The 19493-nt window shown below is 39.3% G+C and overlaps 2 long non-coding RNA genes and 1 pseudogene across 3 annotated transcripts; 2 read left to right on the top strand and 1 right to left on the bottom strand.

The window, feature by feature from the left end:
• Positions 1 to 370: 370 nt before the first annotated feature.
• Positions 371 to 7070, top strand: LOC121646998. Of its 2 annotated transcripts, none has more exons than XR_006011741.1 (4): positions 371 to 417; positions 6199 to 6343; positions 6461 to 6593; positions 6781 to 7070. It is a non-coding gene; the product is annotated as an uncharacterized LOC121646998 (long non-coding RNA). The 2 variants fall into 2 exon arrangements; XR_006011740.1 differs by lacking the exon at positions 371 to 417 and adding an exon at positions 5436 to 5665.
• Positions 4034 to 5169, top strand: LOC121647018. The gene is made up of 3 exons (XR_006011760.1): positions 4034 to 4106; positions 4547 to 4625; positions 4904 to 5169. It is a non-coding gene; the product is annotated as an uncharacterized LOC121647018 (long non-coding RNA).
• Positions 7071 to 11400: 4330 nt separating the features above from the next.
• The window catches only part of LOC121646913, a 143334-nt pseudogene continuing 135241 nt past the window's right edge, over positions 11401 to 19493 (bottom strand).

Here is a 19493-nt window from a genome sequence, read left to right as displayed (position 1 = left end):
ATATTTAGAGTTTATTTTGAAAGGTGGAACAGGAAGCAGCAGGAAGCTGCTGAGTCTGACTTTAAGGTGGAGACGACAGTTTGATTCCAGGAAATAAAAACATGACGCAGTTTGTGAAGGAAACAAAAACATCAGCTGATCCAGTTAAAAATCATCATTAACATAAACATCAATAATGATCAGCTGATCATGAAGAAGCTTTAACTTATCAATAAACATCAACTGATCACCATGTAGTCTGATTCCAGTTAATCAATAATCTGATCATCATGTAGATTTGTCTTCAAACAGCAGAGTGATCAAAGCTGGAGCTGAAATCAGAAGTGAACATGTTCTCCAAACATTCCAGAAACAAAGAGGAAAGTTCAGACTTACAGTTTGTTCAGAGATGAAGACGAAGACTCTCCACCCACACAGGTGAGCTGCTACCTGGAATGAACCAGACTCTACCTGAGATGGAGACAGGACAGGTAGAGACAGGACAGGTAGGAAGAGCAGCAGTAGATTCATTTTCCAACAAAAGTTCAAACTCTAAAAGGTAAAAGTCCAACATCTCAGGTGACTCATTAATTCTGTGTTAACAGTCTCCCTCTGCTGGTCAGAAGATGAACTGCATGATGTCAGCTTGATGAACCCAGATGACATGAAGTGTTTCAGTGGTTCAGATACTTCAGGATCATCATTAGAATGAAAGTCATGAGTGATGTTAACCACACTGATGCTAACAGTCATGTGTTCATATTAATGTCCATGATTGTCTCAGGTGTGCTGGAATCACAGCTCCATCCATCTGGAATCAGTAATTGGAGACCAGTATTCAGTCTCTCTATTCCCAGTGAAACAGGAGGAACTGTCTCTAACAGCTGGATGAAGATCTTTTAAAGAACAGAGTTCAGGATTTGTAGCATCAGGTTTCAGATCCAATCACAGCACAGACACAGATCTGATCAAAGTGATCAATGATCTGAAGATCAACAGTGACTCACAAACTCGTTGCCTCAAAAAATGGAACTTTTTGTTACCTTGAATGACTTTAATGAACTGGGATGATGTGAGCTTGTAGAAGTTAAATAAAGCTGATAAATCTGAGTTTGCTGGAAGTTCATGAGGGTGTGGAAGAAACGTCATGTGATCAATTCCACAGAAGTTAGAAGAGAAGCTTCACAAAATCTGGTTTTATTGAACACAGATGATGACTCCAAGTTAGCTTAATCTGAGTAACTGATGAAGTCCAAGTAGTTGTTGCTTTGCAGCAGGAACTTGCTGTGAGTTAAACTCATGTTCCACCAGCACAGAGCTCTGCAGCAGCTACCTGTCTGGTTTTAATCCCAGCAGCACCCGGAGAGCAGTCACACCAGCTCCCAGCATTCATTAGAAATCCTTCATTTTCCTCATCAGTCATCATTCTAACAGCTAAACCGTCTTTTTATGTCTACAACATGTTTCTAGAAACTGAAACTAAGCTGGAAGGTGGATTATTGCTGATATGAGCTCAATATGGAGACCAGAACATGTTTTCCTGTCTGGATTCCTGACGGAGGAGGAAGGACTCTTTGTAAGTCAGCTGATGAGTTTGTGGGTTGGGCCAATAAAAAGCTGCAGGACTGGATAGAAAGCTGCTGATGCAGACCACTCTTCCTGAGAAACATCTCCCATCCTGCTGCCTGTGGACACAGATAACATCAGCTGTGACGGAGGAGGAAGGACTCTTTGTAAATCAGCTGATGACGTGGTCCTGGTGGCTCAGCTGACAGACCAGACTGCACTGACCAGCTCTCAGCAGGCAGGCAGTGATTTGCTTCAGACTTTCAGCCAAGATTTCCTGGAGCTAAATCCTACAAAGACCAAGGAGTTGTGCTGTGGGGGCAGAGAGAGGTTTTTACCCCCCTTAGTATCCAGAGTCAAGCCACTGAACAGGGAGGCGTTTTTAAATATGTGGGAACAGAGACGGACTCCTGCTGGTCTTTTAGTCACCACGCAGACTCTGATTGGAAGAAAGCAGAAAAAGGCTCCACCTGCTGAGGAAATCTTCAATATTTCATCCTGCTACAGCTTCCTATCCATCAAACACAAAAGCAAACTCTCTGCTTTCCTCAGTCAGGCCAGCAAAATGATGCTCAGCACAAACAGCTCTTTCTGAGCTGCAGCAGCTCTCTGTGATCAGGAAAACCTCCCAGATCACGGAGGACCATCACACCCTCTTCATCCCTCCTTCCAGCTGCTGCCATCAGGCCCACGCTAGAAAGCTCCTCTGGCCCGTAAGAACATCTACAAACAATCTTTCATTGGCTCTGCAGAACCCATCCTGAACAAGTCCAGCAGCCACCACCGCTCATCATTTCACCTTTTAATGCCACTTTTACACCAGTTTGAACTGGTTTCTTCTTTAATCCTGTTAGTTTTCACTGTCAGTGTGTTTTATTGTATTTAATGAAGTCGCCTCCAAAACTTGTTACTGAAGTCAGAATAATAAAACCAGGACCAGCATCCGTCATACTGGACTTCTTCTTCTTTCATGGAGAAAACTGTTGTCCAGCACATTCATTGATGAGGACACAGTCATTGATTCTGGATCAGTTTCATAGACGTGTAGCCGGCTGGCCCAGAAGCACCAGCAGCGCTTCGGTTCTGTCCAGTTCTGACCTGAACCTGAAGGCAGAGGACCGCCCAGATGCTTCCCTGTTCCCCAGAGAGGTGAGTCCTCGTCCATCCCTGTGGTCCAGACCTCCAGCTCCATCCACCTGCTCTGAATGATGAAGAGGAACAGCTGCAGAAGGTCTGAGTTTGACTTCATCTCATTAAATCTGGATCTTTTAAATCTCACATTTCACAAGTTAAAGACTCAAAGCCTGAAAACATCAAGAAATTCTCTAATAAATGAAGTAAAAACTGTCTGAAGCAACTAATGGAAATAAATAAAGGAGCAGAAAGTTTAATCATGAAATTAAATCCTCAAAGATGGAAATAAAAATAAAAATATGATGAAAATATTTTAATGTGATCTTTATTATTTGGTGGACAGGATATGAGTCTGATATCAAGCTGAGTGTTTACGTCGTGTTATTTCCTTGTTGTGTCATCACTGTTCTTTGTTGAACGATCATCATCTAATCCAAAGATAAAAGCTGGATATGCCCGATGTTCCATTCATAGCAACTAGCTGCTGCTCTCTGTGTGTTGTAATCCAGACCCACAGGGTGGATGTGGAACGCTGGAAACAGAAGACACAGAGGAGGAGAGGTGTACATGTTCCATCCATCACAAAGCCTTTTCTTTCTGAGGAGACCAAAGGGCCGAAGGTAAAGGTGACATGATGTTAATAATCAGCATGTGTTGGGATTAACGTGCTATGTGCTGATATAATCACAGACAAAAAGGGATTCTCAGTCTACCGCTGTCCACGTTTCTCCACACAGAAGAACATAAAGACGACTGAGAGCTTCACAATGATTTCCACAGCACACCACATCTCACTTTATTGTTTAAGGTTGTAGTCTGTCAGCCTGGACAATAAAAGCTCATTTTCTTTCTACTGACTAGTTTTTATTCTGCTTTTAGAAACACAGAATTCCTGCACAGAAGCAACGTTATATTGTGAAGATCTTTTGATGCTTTTTAAAACTTTTCCTGCTGGAATATTTTTCTGTCTCCAGCTGTTGTGTTTATTCAGGACATGCCTTCCCTCACATCTCAGTCAACACACGTCCTGTCTGAGGAACATGGAAAACCAAGAAATGGCCACAGCAAGCCTTCCCCACAGTCTGACACATCACAGCTGATCTTACATGTATTTAGCTTTACATGGAAAAAAGAAGTTATTCCAGATGAAGATTTCTGCTCCACGTGGTAACTTCTGCTTTAACTATTTTATGTTGCTGACTACAGCTGTGGTTCAGAGATAGTTTAAGCCCTTTGACATTCCCAGTGTTTCATATCAAGGATAGAGATCGTGGATTAAGCTCATTTCTTCCTTGTGTCTTTTGTCCAGAGTCCCAGAGACAGGATCCATGCTCACGTTGAAATATAGTTTATATTTGCTGGAATACAATTATTTAAAGATGTTCTTGGACCCTGATGATGGACGATGATATTATAAAACTATTGACGTATGTATACATACTGTATGTCTACAGTCACATGTTTTAGTTCAACTGTACTTCCTGCTTGTGCAGCTGCTGCTGCTGTATGTTGCTTTTAGATGGATTATGTGTTTCAATCCATCATATTATCAAATGTTAGTTTTCTTGTTCTTTAGCAAACGTGCTGCTCTGTTGACATCAGACTTGTTCATGTTTGTGTTGGTCGTCTGCTGCAAACACCCCCTTCTATGTGAACGTGCTTGTAGATAGACTGGGCTTTATTAATCCTGGCTTGATTTACAAAGCTGATAACCAGTCACATGACCAGTTATCAGACATTGTTTGCGATGACTGCTACAAGGTACGGCAGCGACAACATGTGTGTTAATAACATGAGTCAATGTTTCTGTGTACTTCAGTTAGAACGGGGTGATATCAGCATTTCATGGGATTCTTCATGTTCACAGCTTGTTTCCCCAACTACCCAACATCTGTGGTCACTGACGGACAGGAACAGAAACCCTCTCCAGAACACGTGTCATCACGGTGAGTTTAGTAATACTAGTTATCACAGCTAAATAAAACATAGTCTAAGAAACATGAAGATGTACTGTGCAGTTTACCAAAGTACAATCTATATTTAGCTATTTGTCAGTGTCTTAACAGAAAGCCTGAGTTCACTTTATAAAGTTTGATGAGTCATGATATTTTTACGATATTAATCCAGGGGAGACACAACTGTGACGATGCATAAATGGTAATATAGTGAGAGTCTACTAGAGTACATGACATTCAGTCTAAGCTAATATATAACATGTGTACAGTTTGATGCAGATGCAGCTGACATGGTGAGAATGTCCAGTGTGGCTTCAGGAGACGATGCACCATCCCTGATGCTACAAAGTGATGGACGTTTACATCCTGATTCATCAGCAGCAAAAAGGAGGCCAGATAACGTGAAGAAGTTGTCAGCTGAACTGTCTCAAAGCAGGAAAACCTGTGTATGGAAGGCAGACTGAACAAGCTTTGTTGTTGATGGTGTTGTCAATGCTGCCAATGAAAAGCTGCAGCATCATGGCGGCCTTGCTCTAGCTCTGACCAAAGCTGGAGGCCACTGATGGAAGCAGAGAGCAAACTCCATGTCCGGAAGTACGGGACATTAAAAACTGGAGAGGCAGCTGTAACCACTGCTGCTAATCTACCTTGTAAAAAGGTCATTCATGCAGTTGGGCCACGTGTCACACACCATCCATCTCCAGCAGCGTTGTCCAAAGCAAGAAAAGATTTAAAAACCTGATCTGGAGCATCCTACACAAAGTAAGGAACACAAGCTGCAGTCTGTTGCTGTTCCAGCCAGAAGCTCTGGGAGATTCAGCTTCCCCTTGCGACTGTGTGCAGACATAATAGCGTCCACAGTGAAAGACGAGCACCACAAGACAGAAGTGAAAAATCAGCACCTTCCTGTTCACCTTGTGAAGCCATCGCTCAACCAAATAGAAAGAGCATGTAGAGAGAAACTTCTATCACCTACGTCAACTAACAGCACGACAGCCACAAAGAAAATGAGTCGTCATCAAGACCAGCAGGTAGGAATTATCCTCAGAAGTGTCTTTATGTTCCACACTGCTCACTCACAGCAGGAGTTCCACTTGGACAATGTAAAGTGATGATACTGAAAAGTGTTTTATTCAGCCGTGATAACATGTTAGAAAAGCAGAATAGTTTCCAGTAAAATGTCCTCTAGTACAAACCAGCATGCACTGCAGCTTCAATCACAACTAGAATCTGAAATGAAACATTTTGAAGTGTGAAGGAAAAATGAGGAAACAATAACTTAGTAAAAGTGCTGTTCATGGCAGAGATACTGTGTGACATTAAATTGTGCAGCTTTTCTGAATGTTGGGACTGAACGGTGTGAATTTCATGATATATTCACAATGTGATCAAACTCTTTTTTCCATGACAAAGCAGTGATTGTTAGAGCAGTAATTCTAAAGCATTTCCACACATTCATTCCATCTATTTTACTCTCATTTATCTTAAACTTTGTGCAGCTTATTTTTAATGATTATTTATTGATGGATTGATGAGTGAACAAGGTGCTGCTTGGCTTTTGCAGCTGACATCACTGTGGAGAAGGAAGGACACAGACGTTGTTGTTGCTGAGCTCCCTCCATGTAAGAGGGAACATTTCTGTGATCCGCCATAGCGAGCTGCGCTCACTGCGACCTCACCAGTGGCTAACAGGCCCAAACAAAGACACAGTGAGGTTCAACATCTGCAGATACCTCAGTTTAGTCCAGCGTCTTATTGCTGGAATGTTTCCCAAACAGCATTTAATCTGTGTTGTTTTCTATCTTGATCTCAATCCTCTGCTTTAGGTTATTGAGCCTCTTTCAGCTTTCTGCCAACCAGTCCAGCGTTGGAAAGAACATTTCCATCCTTCATCATTACACAGCAGGTGGAAAACTTTGTGGGAAACGCGCTGAGCTCAGTGGACACGGCCTCTCCAAGGTAAAGTTGCTTTTCATGCATTTTACCTCCACACACCTTGTACAGGAGAAAATATTTAGACAGTGAAACGGCTGACTTCCATGTACACACTTTCTGTTAGAGGACTTTGTCTTTTCTATGTTTCACTTGTATTTTAGATGATTTTAATTCTACATTTCTTTTGAATCTCTTTTTCTTCCTGTTCCAGATCAGCTGTGACGACTACCAGGCCATTCTGTCCTTTGTAAACACTGACAGAGCCACTGGAAGCTGCTGCTCACTGATACTTTCTGCAAACATCACTTTATATTAACTCTGTTTATACGATTTATAAAGTTGTTCTGAGTCTTATTATGTGCTTTATAAAAGCTTTTTTCTAGTATATATTTCCTGCCATAAGATGAGTGTTTTTGGTGGATCCAGCATCTGATTCATCTGAGGAGGCAGCAAAAAGAGTCGACACATTAGATATCACGTCTCAGTAAAAATGATGATTGATTTGGCTAAAGAGGTAAATATCCCAAAAATAAAAGCATTTAAACGTGTTTGGTTTCTATTTAAAGCTTTGTGTTGGAGTAAAAATGGATGCAGCATCGTTGACACAAGTTTCCAAACCCAGACCAGTGAAGCACTTTGTTTGCTGGCTGGTTTTAGCTCTTTGTTCCTACACCTCCCAGTCACACCATCAGTACCTATATACCATATACTAAATGAGATGTCCCAGAAAACAAGATAACCTAGATGATATTCCAGCTGCATACTGATAGGATGCAGTGGAGACTAATACAGCAGATATTTTAAAAGGGAAAAGTTGAAGATGAGGAGAAGCTGCTATGGCGAGGAGGAGTGGGGGAGGAGCAACCATCCAGCATCCAGTTCAACAAGATGACAGTAGCTGTGGGCTCATAGTCACCACGGTATATTTCTGTCTGCATGACTGTGTACAAAGTTCACTGTGTGCATGTGGGACTAACTGTCCACCTTTGATTTCAGTGTCTTTTTCTGAAAGAATCAAATATTACTAGATACACACGTCCCCAGAGAGCCAATAAAACGCCGTGTTCTTATTATGCTGAGCGCATGCTTCTAAAACAAACATCAGAACAGACGATACACCTGAATTAATGGTGTGACAGCACATGGCAGCGATGGTAAAAAACAACATCAGGCAGTGAGGTCCTAATTCTACATTTATACTTCAGTTTTGGGGGGATTTATGTGAACGGTATTGAAGGCTGTCTGCTGGCTGAAAAAGCCCATGTAGTGTGTAATGTACATTAAACATGTTGTATTAATTACCTCTGGACAAATAGAAGGAAGAATATTACTATGTACAGATTTAAAGTAAATAATACATGAAGTCAAAGTGGAAACGTTTGTTGGGAAAAGTGTGTGACTGATGACTTTTCAGACTGTGTGTTGGTGTAGATGGCGAGGGCGATGATGGAAGCCTTTCCTGCATCACCGGCTATGACCTTTGACACATCTAGAAAGAAGATGCTGATGAGAGGAGAACGTTTGCACTTTCCATCCTCAGTGAATCAGGTTTACAGTCGTTGTTAATATTGTTTACATCAGGTAAACCAGATCACCAGAGCTGGTCCAGATTCTAAAAAGCAGGTTTTTCCTCCTGCAATACAGACAGCATTTATTTCTAGAAAGCGCTGTGAAGGAAATGAATGGAGACTGAACAGGCAGCAGTTTAAATGTGTTTTATTGAAGAAAGAAGCTTCTAGACAGGGTGGTAGGTAGACACATAAAACAGCACAGGGCAGATAGTGGCCCAAACAGGCAGAGGAATAAATGTAGAGAGCAGGTAAACACAATCTTCTTCTCATTTCTACTTTTGCTGCATCCACGTCTCCTCTGTCCTCCATCCTTTTCTTGGAGTGTTTGACATGGAAAACAATTGTGCAATGTGCTCAGCGTCAAAGCCTCCAGGATCTGGGCCTCCCACCACTGACTGGGGAAGTGTTTCTCACTGTTTGCACTTTGTTTCCAGTTTTACATTTAATCACCAATATTAACTGATTTAGAAATAAAAGTTTTATTTCCCTAAGATGTCAATTCCTTTACAATTTACAATATAATGTACATGCATGAAGTCAATGAAATGACATGTAAATAATAAATAATAATAAGTTGAAGCAAACATCGCCCTGACAGTAACAAGAAATGATTCTCTGCTGCACATTTACCTCTTTATTTGCATTGTAGATGCAGGATTAATCCCATGTTATTTTACTGCTGTTATTGTGCAGATACAGTGTGATACCTGTGGAAGATGCTACCATGAGCAGTGTCTGGGGATGAAGCTGCACCAACTCCAAGAGGCCAGAGCAAGCAGGTGGAATAGTTTGGTCTGCATGTGGGACAAAAGATGGAAACGGAGGATTCCAGTTGTACATGACAGAAAACATGAAGATTGTCTTCTTGTTTGTGTTTAGTTTTAAAGGACAGCAGGGAGAACATGTTTAGTTTAGAAAAGACTGAACAATACTATAGTTTGCTTTAATGTCCAGCTGTTAACCCATTTTTGTTCCATATTTACAATCACTGAATGAAAGTCTTTCATTTAATGATGGAAATTGTATTTTTGACTTTTCTTAAGTATGTAAATAGTGTAGTTGTGTGTTTGTGAACAACTCTAGATATTATATTTATATCAGGTTATTATTATTTTAGTTCTATTATCATATTAGAAATTGTAATTGTAACAAAAATGTAAAGAGTAAATTTGTGTGTGAAATAGATGCTTATAATAGATGCTACTGTGTGATGGTGGGACTGAAGTTGGTTAGTTACTGCCCTCTGCTGGCTGATGGTGGAACTGCAGTTTGTGGAACTGCCAGATATCTGTCCACCTGTAACTCTCTTACTACTACTACTACTACCACTACTATTACTACTACTACTACTACTGTAGCGCCCTCAGGATCGATCACAGGCACGAGGAAGTTTAAAAAACAGGGTTTATTGCCTTGACAACCCGTGAGAACTGGTCACAAAGAAATACAGAGGATACGTTACAATATGAAATTAGCGATTAATAAAATTAAGTCAAATAAACAAGACAAACCTCGTGAGCTGATATCCATGAGGGGCTAAATATCCTTAGAACTCCGACTTGTCTTCGTTCTTCCTTTTCTTATGTCTTATCTTATTTATGTTACAATTTTCTCTTCTTAAGGTACACAACAGCATGCATGAGTTGCCTTCACAATGCGGTCTTCTATAGGTGTGTAAACAAAATAAACGGGTCGGGCAGAACCTACATAATAAAAAATCGTTCCGTCCTCTTTGTCACTTTGAGGGAATGAAAGCAAAATATACGGGCTAGAGCTATGTGTGTGTGAGGGACAGTAACAACTACTATTACTACTACTATTACTACTACTACTACTACTAATAATAATAATAATAATAATAATAATAATAACAAAAATAAAATTATTAGAAACTTTTTTTGTCCAAAGACATGCATGTTAGGTTAATTGCTGACTCTAAATTCTAAGTGTGTGTCTTAGAGAAAGCAGTTGACAGTTTAAAGTTAACAGTTTAAAGTTTCTCCCTTAAGGATGGGTAATGATTTGTTGTCTCACTCACCCTGCAGAGGACAGGATGTGATGGTCACAATATATATATATATATATATATATATATATATATATATATATATATATATGTATATATATATATATATATATATATATATATATATAATGTATGTGTGTATGTATGTATGTGTGTATGTATGTATATATATGTATGTATATATATATATATATCTTTATATTATAACGGTACATATTTTTGCTTTTCTTAGACTTGTAAATAATTTCTATTGCACTTTCTTGCTGTGATGCATGTTCACCTTATTTTGCCTCTCTGTACTTTATTCTATAACAAGAGCTGCTGTAACAAGTGAATTTCTCCACTGTGAGATAATAAAGTCTAATCTAATCTAATCTAATCTAATCTAACTCTGTGTGATAAGGGTCATAAAGTGTTGCATGCTGATGTGTTTCCCTGTTTGAAGTTTGCGAGAACTTTGCTTGCTCTACTGAAGTGTGATAGCTGCTCAATAAAGAGGCTGCACTGGGGTTGAGACTTCGGAGTTGACACCAGACGCTCTCTGAGTGCTGAACCACCGTCTCTCCCCATCGCGATGAAGCTGACTTCACTCTGAGTTCTTTGTGTCTTATTCTATGATGGAAAAATACCCATCAGTGTGTGTGTGTAGATGATCGTTTTTCTCTATCTGTGTTGGCCCTGCAATGGACTGGTTACCTGTCCAGGTGTACCTGCCTCTCACCTGCCAAAATGCTGGGATAGACTCCAGCTTACCTGCGACCTGTAATGGACTAAGCGGTAAAGAATGAAAGAAAGAATGATTAAAACATTTTTAAATTCAGATTAAAATTATGTAAAATTACCAAGAAGGCAAACAGATGCATTAGAATATTTAAGGCAGAGGTGCCCAAGTTCGGTCCTAGAGATCTACCATCCTGCAACTTTTAGATGCAACCCTTCTCCAACACACCTGAATCAAATGACTGGCTCATTACCAGGCTTCTGCAGAGCGGAATGACATGCAGATGACATCTGATTCAAGTGTGTTGGAGAAGGGTGGCATGTAAAAGTTGCAGGATGGTAGATCTCGAGGACCGGACTTGAACCACTGGTTTAAGGAAATAAATATTACAACTCAAAGTTTATACTTTTCAATGTAGATATTTTTGTAATGAATTATTTTATTTCATTTGAACAGAGAAAATATATACAGGAAAATCATTAAAAAAAATAATGTAATAAAAAGTAATTATTATTGCATGATCAAATCATAAAAAAGAAGTTATAAAAAGTTTGTATTAACTATAAAAAAACACTTTAAAGGTTAAACTTTTTCTTTTACAAGGACCAAACCGATCATATTATATTCACATCAGCCTAATTATTATAAACAAGTCAGATTGAACAAAGTAAGAAACCATTTGTGTCAGAAATAAGATAAAATACAAGAAAACATCCTGAATAAATATTAGTCATTTTATCTACATTCTTATGGGTAAATTTGTTCCAAATAGTATTTAGTAACTTGCTCTGCATATAAAAATAAGAAATAAAAAGAAGGTAAAGTTTGTTCAAACAACTCATCTTGACCACATTTACTTTTTATAATCTCAATTATTTTAGAAGATGAATAAAAGTCGTTCTTACAGGAAATAATTATGGCTTTAGTTTGGAAATACCTACAATTATAAATAAAGATTTTTCCCAATAATATCAAATTAAGTAAATATTCAGCTGTTTTATTATAATTTTCTAAACATCACACAATTATCAGCCAGCAGAGAGAAAATAATTCTTCTTAACTGAAGCCGGCCTTGTAGAATGATCCAGAAGTGATTAAATGCTTCATATAAGCTCCATGTTTCTCCAACAAAACACAAAATTTCATGTATTCAAATCCTTCCTGGTGTTTCAGTGTTGGAGGTTTTTGTTTGGCTTGTAAAGGACTCTGAGAGGAAGTCGTGGCTCCTCGTTGCCTTTCTGCAGCTGAACGTTGAGGACAGTTTGGGATCTCCATCAGTCCTGGATAGAGACGTCACCTTACAGATTTTCTTTGCTACGATTACTGTCAAACAAATAATCCTGTTTCTCTGATTATTCTGTGTTAATTCATTTCCATCTATAAATGTGTGAACTCACATGCTGTCAGAATGAACATGTTAATGCAAAGAGATGAAACTGTGGAATGAACACCTGGATTTTATTCTGTTTGTTGTCCGCATCAACAAAGTTCTACTCCTGCCGTGTTAAAGACCAGAACGTGGCTTTATCTCAGCCAGAGAAGCTGCTTTTGGGCATGTAGGTGACTTGTTACAGCGGTGAACAGAATCCACCTGAAACCACTTTATCCTCCTTATTCCTGCAGATTCAGACGCTTTTCCAGCCGTACATGTAGAGGATGCTGCAGGACGACTCGTCTGATTTATCACAGAACTCTGATTTTGTTCCGTGTTCGTGGTTCAGACATGATCTTTCATGGAAAGTCGTGATATTGAGGAATCTTTATGATTAATTAATCATGAGGTTTAAAACTGTGATTAATAGTGAAATGACGTAATCGTGGCGTCTCTAGTATGATTATTTTATTGTTATTGAAGATCATTAGACCACAGATGCAGAATGAAATTATGCTGCATCAAGCCTCCATTAAAGGACTGGAAGAGGAAGAAGTTTCCAAGGAATCATTTAGAAGAGTTTCACACAGAAACTGAATGAATCCGAAAAGATGTTTCTGAGTGAAAGAGACAGACATGTACAGACTGAACTATCTGTTCACCAGTCAGAGTTTCTCTGACATGATCAAACTCTTTACACTCAACAATGAGATACCCAGGAACCAGGTGACCAGGACCAGAACCCAAATCCAGCATAGAGAGGATGAGTGAATGTGGTGATGAAGGTGTGGAGGTGGATCAGTGAGTCAGAGGAGACTCTGTAGAAGGACAGAGAGCCAGCAGGACAGTCCACATACACTGCTACTCTGTTAGAGACAGAGGAGGAGGAGGAGGAGGAGGAGGAGGAGGAGGGTGTTCTTCTGTCATTGTGCCAGACAGAGTAACCTTCAATATCAGAACATCTCAGACTCCAGGACTGATCATTGAATCCAAACCAACAGTCTCTGAAGTTTCCACTCCTCCTGATTTCTCTGTAACACACTGATATATCAACGTCTCCTCTCCACTCGACCTCCCAGTAGCAGCGACCAGTCAGAACATTTCCACAAAGCAGCTGAAGACAGTTAAATCTGTCTGGATGATCAGGATATGACTGAAACTCCTCCACACATGTCACCTTCCTGTTGTTGTCAGACAGTTTGAGTTTTATGTTCACTGTGTTTGTGTCGATAGTGAGTGGACAGGAATCTGATGGAGAGAACAAACACAATCCAGCTGCAGTTATTGATCTATTGACACTTTGATGCTGACTGATGAATGAGTGATGGGACAGTGTGAAGATGGTTGAATGTGAAGAATCCAATGAAAAACACACTTACACTTCCTCACACCTCCTGGTCTCAACCATGGTTCTCCAGCAGGCTCCACCCTGAAAGGAGGAGGGGGGTCAGAGCAGCACCGTCATGCTAACATGGACATTACATGGCTCTCATACACACTTTGTTCTACACTGAGAAAGGTTCAGATTTATGAAGCCTTGTGAACATTCTTCTCTTTTAGATTGATTGATTTGTTAATTTCAGTGTCATGTCCACATGGGCTTACAAGACACTATACAATATAAATCTAGACAATTCAAAGATGGCAAACAGAAAAAGAAAAACCAGAAAACCAAGAACAAGTCTTGTGTATCCATCAACTTATACAACAACAACAAGATAAATCAAAATATACAAATGAAAGGATTGTGTTCTTATGTAGGAAACAATGTTTTCTGTCTTAATGTCCATCCTGTTTCAATAAATCTAGCTAAAGCATGAATCTCCTCCTTGAAGAACCAACTCAACATATCATACTCAGACATCCAAAACAAATCTGCTTTCTTCCTTTGTACGTTTTCAGACAGAGATTTCCTCAGTTCATCATACAGCGGACATTGGAACAAGAAATGAAGTTCATCTCCAACAACTTCAAGATCACATAAAACACATATACACTGTTCTTCAGGTACACCCTTATACCCGCCCACTTCAGTCGCTAGGGGCAACGTACCAGCTCTTCATTGTGCACACAATGACCTCTGACCTCTCCCTAAGTGTAGCGTCTTCTATATCTAAACCAAGCGTAGCCTGTTTGATTTCTTGGGCCAAGTCATTTACATAGAAAGTAAATAAAGTTGGGAAAGAACATCTCCTTGTTTAACTCCAAACGGAGCAGGAAACCAATCAGTTCTAAGATTATTTACCTGAATACAAGCAACAGGAACGTTGTACAGGGATTTAATAGCACCATAGAACTTACCTCCAATACCAGAAGAGATCAATTTATATTCCAAAAGGTCTCTATTTATCCAATCAAAAGCTTTTTTAAAGTCGACAAAAGAAAGTCTCTTTACCCTCCTGTAACCTTGCTCTCACAACGGAAGACAAACCATGCATGTCCTGTTTTCCCTGAAGCCATTTTGTTCTTCCACCATCACACCTGGAGACTCTAGGAAATCATTTCATCTACTGTTTAGAACCCTGAGTAGAATTTATAAGCGGTACTAAGAAGACTGATACCTCTGTAGTTTAAAGGAACTCGTGGGTCTGCTTTGGCAGATTTAGGAATGGGTTTAATTATTGATTTGTTCCACACTGAAGGGACAAAACCATCCTGGAAACACTTTAGAAACAAACCATGTAAGATCTTTAACATGCTGGGCGCTTTTAAAGCCTCATTAGGGATATCATCAACTCCTACAACTTTATTTAATTTGGCTTTATTAACAACCTTCTGCAGCTCCTCTAGAGAGATGTCCATATCCAATATATGATCAAAGTAAAGCCCAGCATTGTTCATGATATTCTCCAACTCACACTTTAATCTACAAACATTATTCAAGAAGTAAAAAGTCCTTTGAGGACCAAGATTATTTCTAACCTTCCAGAATTGCTGAGTGTAGCAGATTCCAGCGTCTTCAAAATAAAGATTGGAACTTTTGTTTAATCGTGACTGAATTAAACATCTTTGAGGATTTTCTCTCCTTACAGACTAACGGTCTCACTCCCAAAGTGGGGGTCTGACTCAAATTTATGACTTGGTTTCCAGCTCCACAGGTCAACAAAGGTCGACTCTCCCCCAACATGGACTGGAAAGGACTTCATTAGGTTATTTACGGACCTGGGAAATTTCTGAACTTTAATCTTCTGCAACATAAATTTGCTTTTTAGTTAACAACCAAAAGGTCCCAGATGCAACTCTTCATCCAAAATGTCCACTTTTGAAACAGTCTCTTTCTTAACTGGTGTCTTTCTTCAACTGATAAAAGAAAACCCCCTTTTCTAGGACATCTGGACACACCGAGGAATGTTTATCTTCACATTCCAGAGGGTACTAAAGTGTCTTAATGTTTCTCTGTGTCCCAGCACAGAGAAGACCAAGACTTTTGATGAATAGTAAAAGATTATACTTTACTAGTCTAAAATGTTCATTTAAATAGATACATATATACATATGTGTTTTATCTTGAGACCCTGCCCATGCATATAATCATTATCATTGTGTACAAGGTTTAATCAACAAGCTTGATTAATTGGTGACCTGAAACTTTATTACTGTGTTTGTGTGAGATATAACTTTTTTCTTTATTATTTTCTTGTCTTTTCAATGATTCACTGGAGTTTAATGATGTTTCATTTAAGGCTTCAATAACTTGGATATATATATATCTATATATATATAGATATATTCACAAAAATGTTTAATTTGATAACTCTTTACAAAATGATCAGACCAGCCCCTCTGGATCTGCTATCTGACCCCAAAACCAGCCCACAAGACTGTTATTGGTCAAGATAATGGTCCCATCCTTTCCATGGGGCGGGTTTTCAAACTAACACTTTTTGAACTCAGAACAAAGAGTTTAGTTCTCTCTTCCTCTTTTGGCTCTCTTCCTTAAGTGGACTTCAAGTTCTCTTCAACCCATCCTCTCCAGACATGGCTCTTTTTCAGAGTTAGGACTTCGCCTGAACGCAAGAGAGAGAGATGCTGCCAGAGAATTAAGTTTGCAGTGATGTGAAGAACATCACTACCGATACTAAAGTTTGTGCCTGCATTCAAGATGCAAGATTGACAATTTAGTTTTCTTTTTGGACTGATTAACTCTGTAGTTCATTCCTTTTTCCGGCTAATACTTCGCTTTTCTTTAGTTGTGTTTTTTTATCTTTTGGACTTTTAATATTGATCCTAAATTTTGATCTTTCCTTTGGATAACTGGTTAACGCAGGCTGACCAAAGCTTCAGAACCAGTGCTACAGAGTTTCTCTTTTAGGACTGACCTAAAGCTGGACATTTTTCATCTCTTGCCATATCACCGCAAGTCATTCACTGTCCATTATCCCAGCCGAGCCGCGGGAGAGTCCAAACCGCAGAGCTGCCTGATCCAAACCTTCGGACCACCACGTGACACATCTTCTGGCCTTCTGGAAGTCGATCGGGATCCAAACCACCTGCGCCAACTTCCTCACTTGCCATCAGAGTCACCACAACGGTCGTAAGTCGGCTCGATCCAAACAGAACCGGACGAGTCCTGCTCGGATCAATTCTCTGCCTATCTGCTCAAGAATGGTTGGTTGTCTGACAGTGACCTGGTAGTTCTACATCTTAGTTAAACTTACAGTTTAAACAGACGAGATTCAGTTTTCCCTCTTTTTCTTTTAGAATCCAGAGATGCTTTTTCAGTCCTGAACCTTAGTTTAATTAACACTGCAGGTTAATTAACTTTTGTTCATTTCTTGCACACATTTCATTCATTCTGACACATTGAAATAAGATTCTGGGTTGAACTCCATATTCTGCATTTACCAATGTTTGATTCATTTTCCCACTTAACACTGGTCAACATTGCTTTGCTTATTCTGGCCATTTTCCAGCTCATGAAGAATCTCTAGAAGCTTTATGGCAAATTTCAGAAGATAAAAAATGAACAGGGAAATTCTTCTTTTTTCTTTTACCCTTAAGTTCAGTTTATACCCTTTGAGGATTAATAAGATTCCCCGTTTGAAATGTCAAACACAATATTGAGTGGTCTGGAAATCTACAACACTCATCAATCAACCAGAGAGCATCATGTCCAACCCTCTCTACAAGATCCAGAGTAAACCTTCAGTTCAGTACACGTGTTAATATTAACATGGGGTGTCACAATATAATCCACTACAGCCTTTCCCCTGACAGAAACAGAAGTAAAGTTTTGATTTTCCACATTTAATCTGCCGTTCAGCACCAACATTTTCAATCCTTCAAGAAACATCAAACCATCTGTTTTACTGTCACTTTGAGGAACCATGAGAGTAGCCTACATTAACTAACTGGCGTTTCTTTTCTTGCTTAGTATACTACAAAGATCTAATAATCAACAGTAACAGAAACAGCAGAGAATAATTGTGATGTCTTCCTACCGTCATTTTAGTCTATTTATCCTAAACGGCCCATACAGCATCCATGCTGCTGTGTCCACCAGGGTCTCCGCACTGTTGATCCTCCGATACGATTTTGGCTTGTTTAGGATCCAACTGGCCAGATACTTTGAAAAACTTCAGCAAACTTACTTGTATTTTTGACATTTTTTCCATCTGAGTGAAAACTAACTGCAATCTCAAAATCATTGCGCGCCTGTGTAACGTGATCCTCTCTCTCCCTCCGTTTCTGTAGCCTAAAATTCACCTTAGAAAACCTCTAAATTATGCAAACACAAGATTTTTTTGTGTAACCTCAATGGGGAATATACAGTAACAAAACAGAAACTATTCTAAACACGAAACAAACATTTCTTTATGTACATTTTTATTTAGGGGATGTTTTTGTAGTAACACAGCAGGTTCCGGATCCAACGTCGGAGGTCCCGGAACGCGTTCCGGCTGGATCAGGTGTCTTGCCAAGACAGTTATCCCCACCAGAAATTGTATCCCCTGACGCGGGAGCGTGCACTCGTGTCTAGCGTTAATTTCTTCATTGTGCTGGATTTCACCTTGTGAACTTAAAATGAACAGCGTGCTTGTTGCTCAAGTTATTGTTTGAGGCTTTTTGTTCTGCCAGCAAAGTTCTGCTGAGTTTTTCTTAGCTTTTAGTGCGATATGTTTATTTTATTTATTTATTTATTTATTTATTTTTTGCGTTTCGCGTCGCAACATTCATTTTAAAGACTTGACAACACCCACATAAAACACTAAAACAGTAGTCTTGTAACCTAAAGCCTTCCCAACATCACACTGTACAATGTTTGGCTAATATTGAAAAGCCCTTCCATTAATTGTACGTATAAGGTACCAGGAAGTGGCCTGCATCTTAATGAAAGGACAGTCTGTCTTTTCCTCTCTATTTAAAGATCAAACTTTGGGTGTTTTATTCTGCATGCAGGGTTGATAATGAAATCAGAACTTTTTTCCATCCATAACATTCAATAAATGTGTAGTTTCACATTTTTATTCAGCATATATTAAGATAGAGTCTTTGTTCTTTTGTTATTAAAGTATCTTCTATGTTTTCTTTTTACAAAACATAAAAAGGGAAATTTGTTTTCTGTTTTTATTGCTTAAGAAATAAAATCCAGGTTCTGTTAACACCACTTTGTATTTGTATAACAGTTTGTTTAATTTATTTAATTTTTTAATTAAAATTTTTAATTTAATTTAGTTTATTTAAGATTTTTCTACACTGTAAAATCTGTTGAAGATTAATCCATCTGTTCCGCAGTCCACCAGGATCTGTGTCCCCAGCCAGTAGCACCTATATCCTACGTGTATGTGTTTGCATCTATATATTCCTTTTATAAAGCCTGATTAATGCAGCATACATGAGGAATTTATGTTTGTGTGGCAGGAGGGTGTTTTCCTCCTGGCCTCTATGTGGCATTGCCAGTCTGGCTACAACCACCTGGGTTGGAGCTGCCGCGGGTTGGGTTAGCCCTGACAGTGGATTCCTTTTCTTTTCCACAGTGCTACCGCTTCATTGGATTGTTTTAAACTTTAGTTAGTATTGCATTGTTTAATAAAGCCGTATTGTTTTATTTGACACGTCTCTGGCCTGTGGTATTCTTAGTAAGAACTTAACAGAGAGGGGGAGGCGTGGTTCCTGACTGTGTGACTAGTTGTGGAAACCGCGCTGCCCCATTTTCAATTACAAAAGTTAGACAGGGGATACAAATTCTGGCAGCACCATTACTCAGCCTGCCAGAATCTGTATCCCCCACCTT

The sequence above is a fragment of the Melanotaenia boesemani genome, chromosome 10 (assembly GCF_017639745.1).
Source record: "Melanotaenia boesemani isolate fMelBoe1 chromosome 10, fMelBoe1.pri, whole genome shotgun sequence".
Lineage (NCBI taxonomy): Eukaryota > Metazoa > Chordata > Actinopteri > Atheriniformes > Melanotaeniidae > Melanotaenia > Melanotaenia boesemani.
The sequence above is the reverse complement of the archived record's forward strand: the minus strand, read 5'-3'. Positions and strand labels throughout refer to the sequence as shown.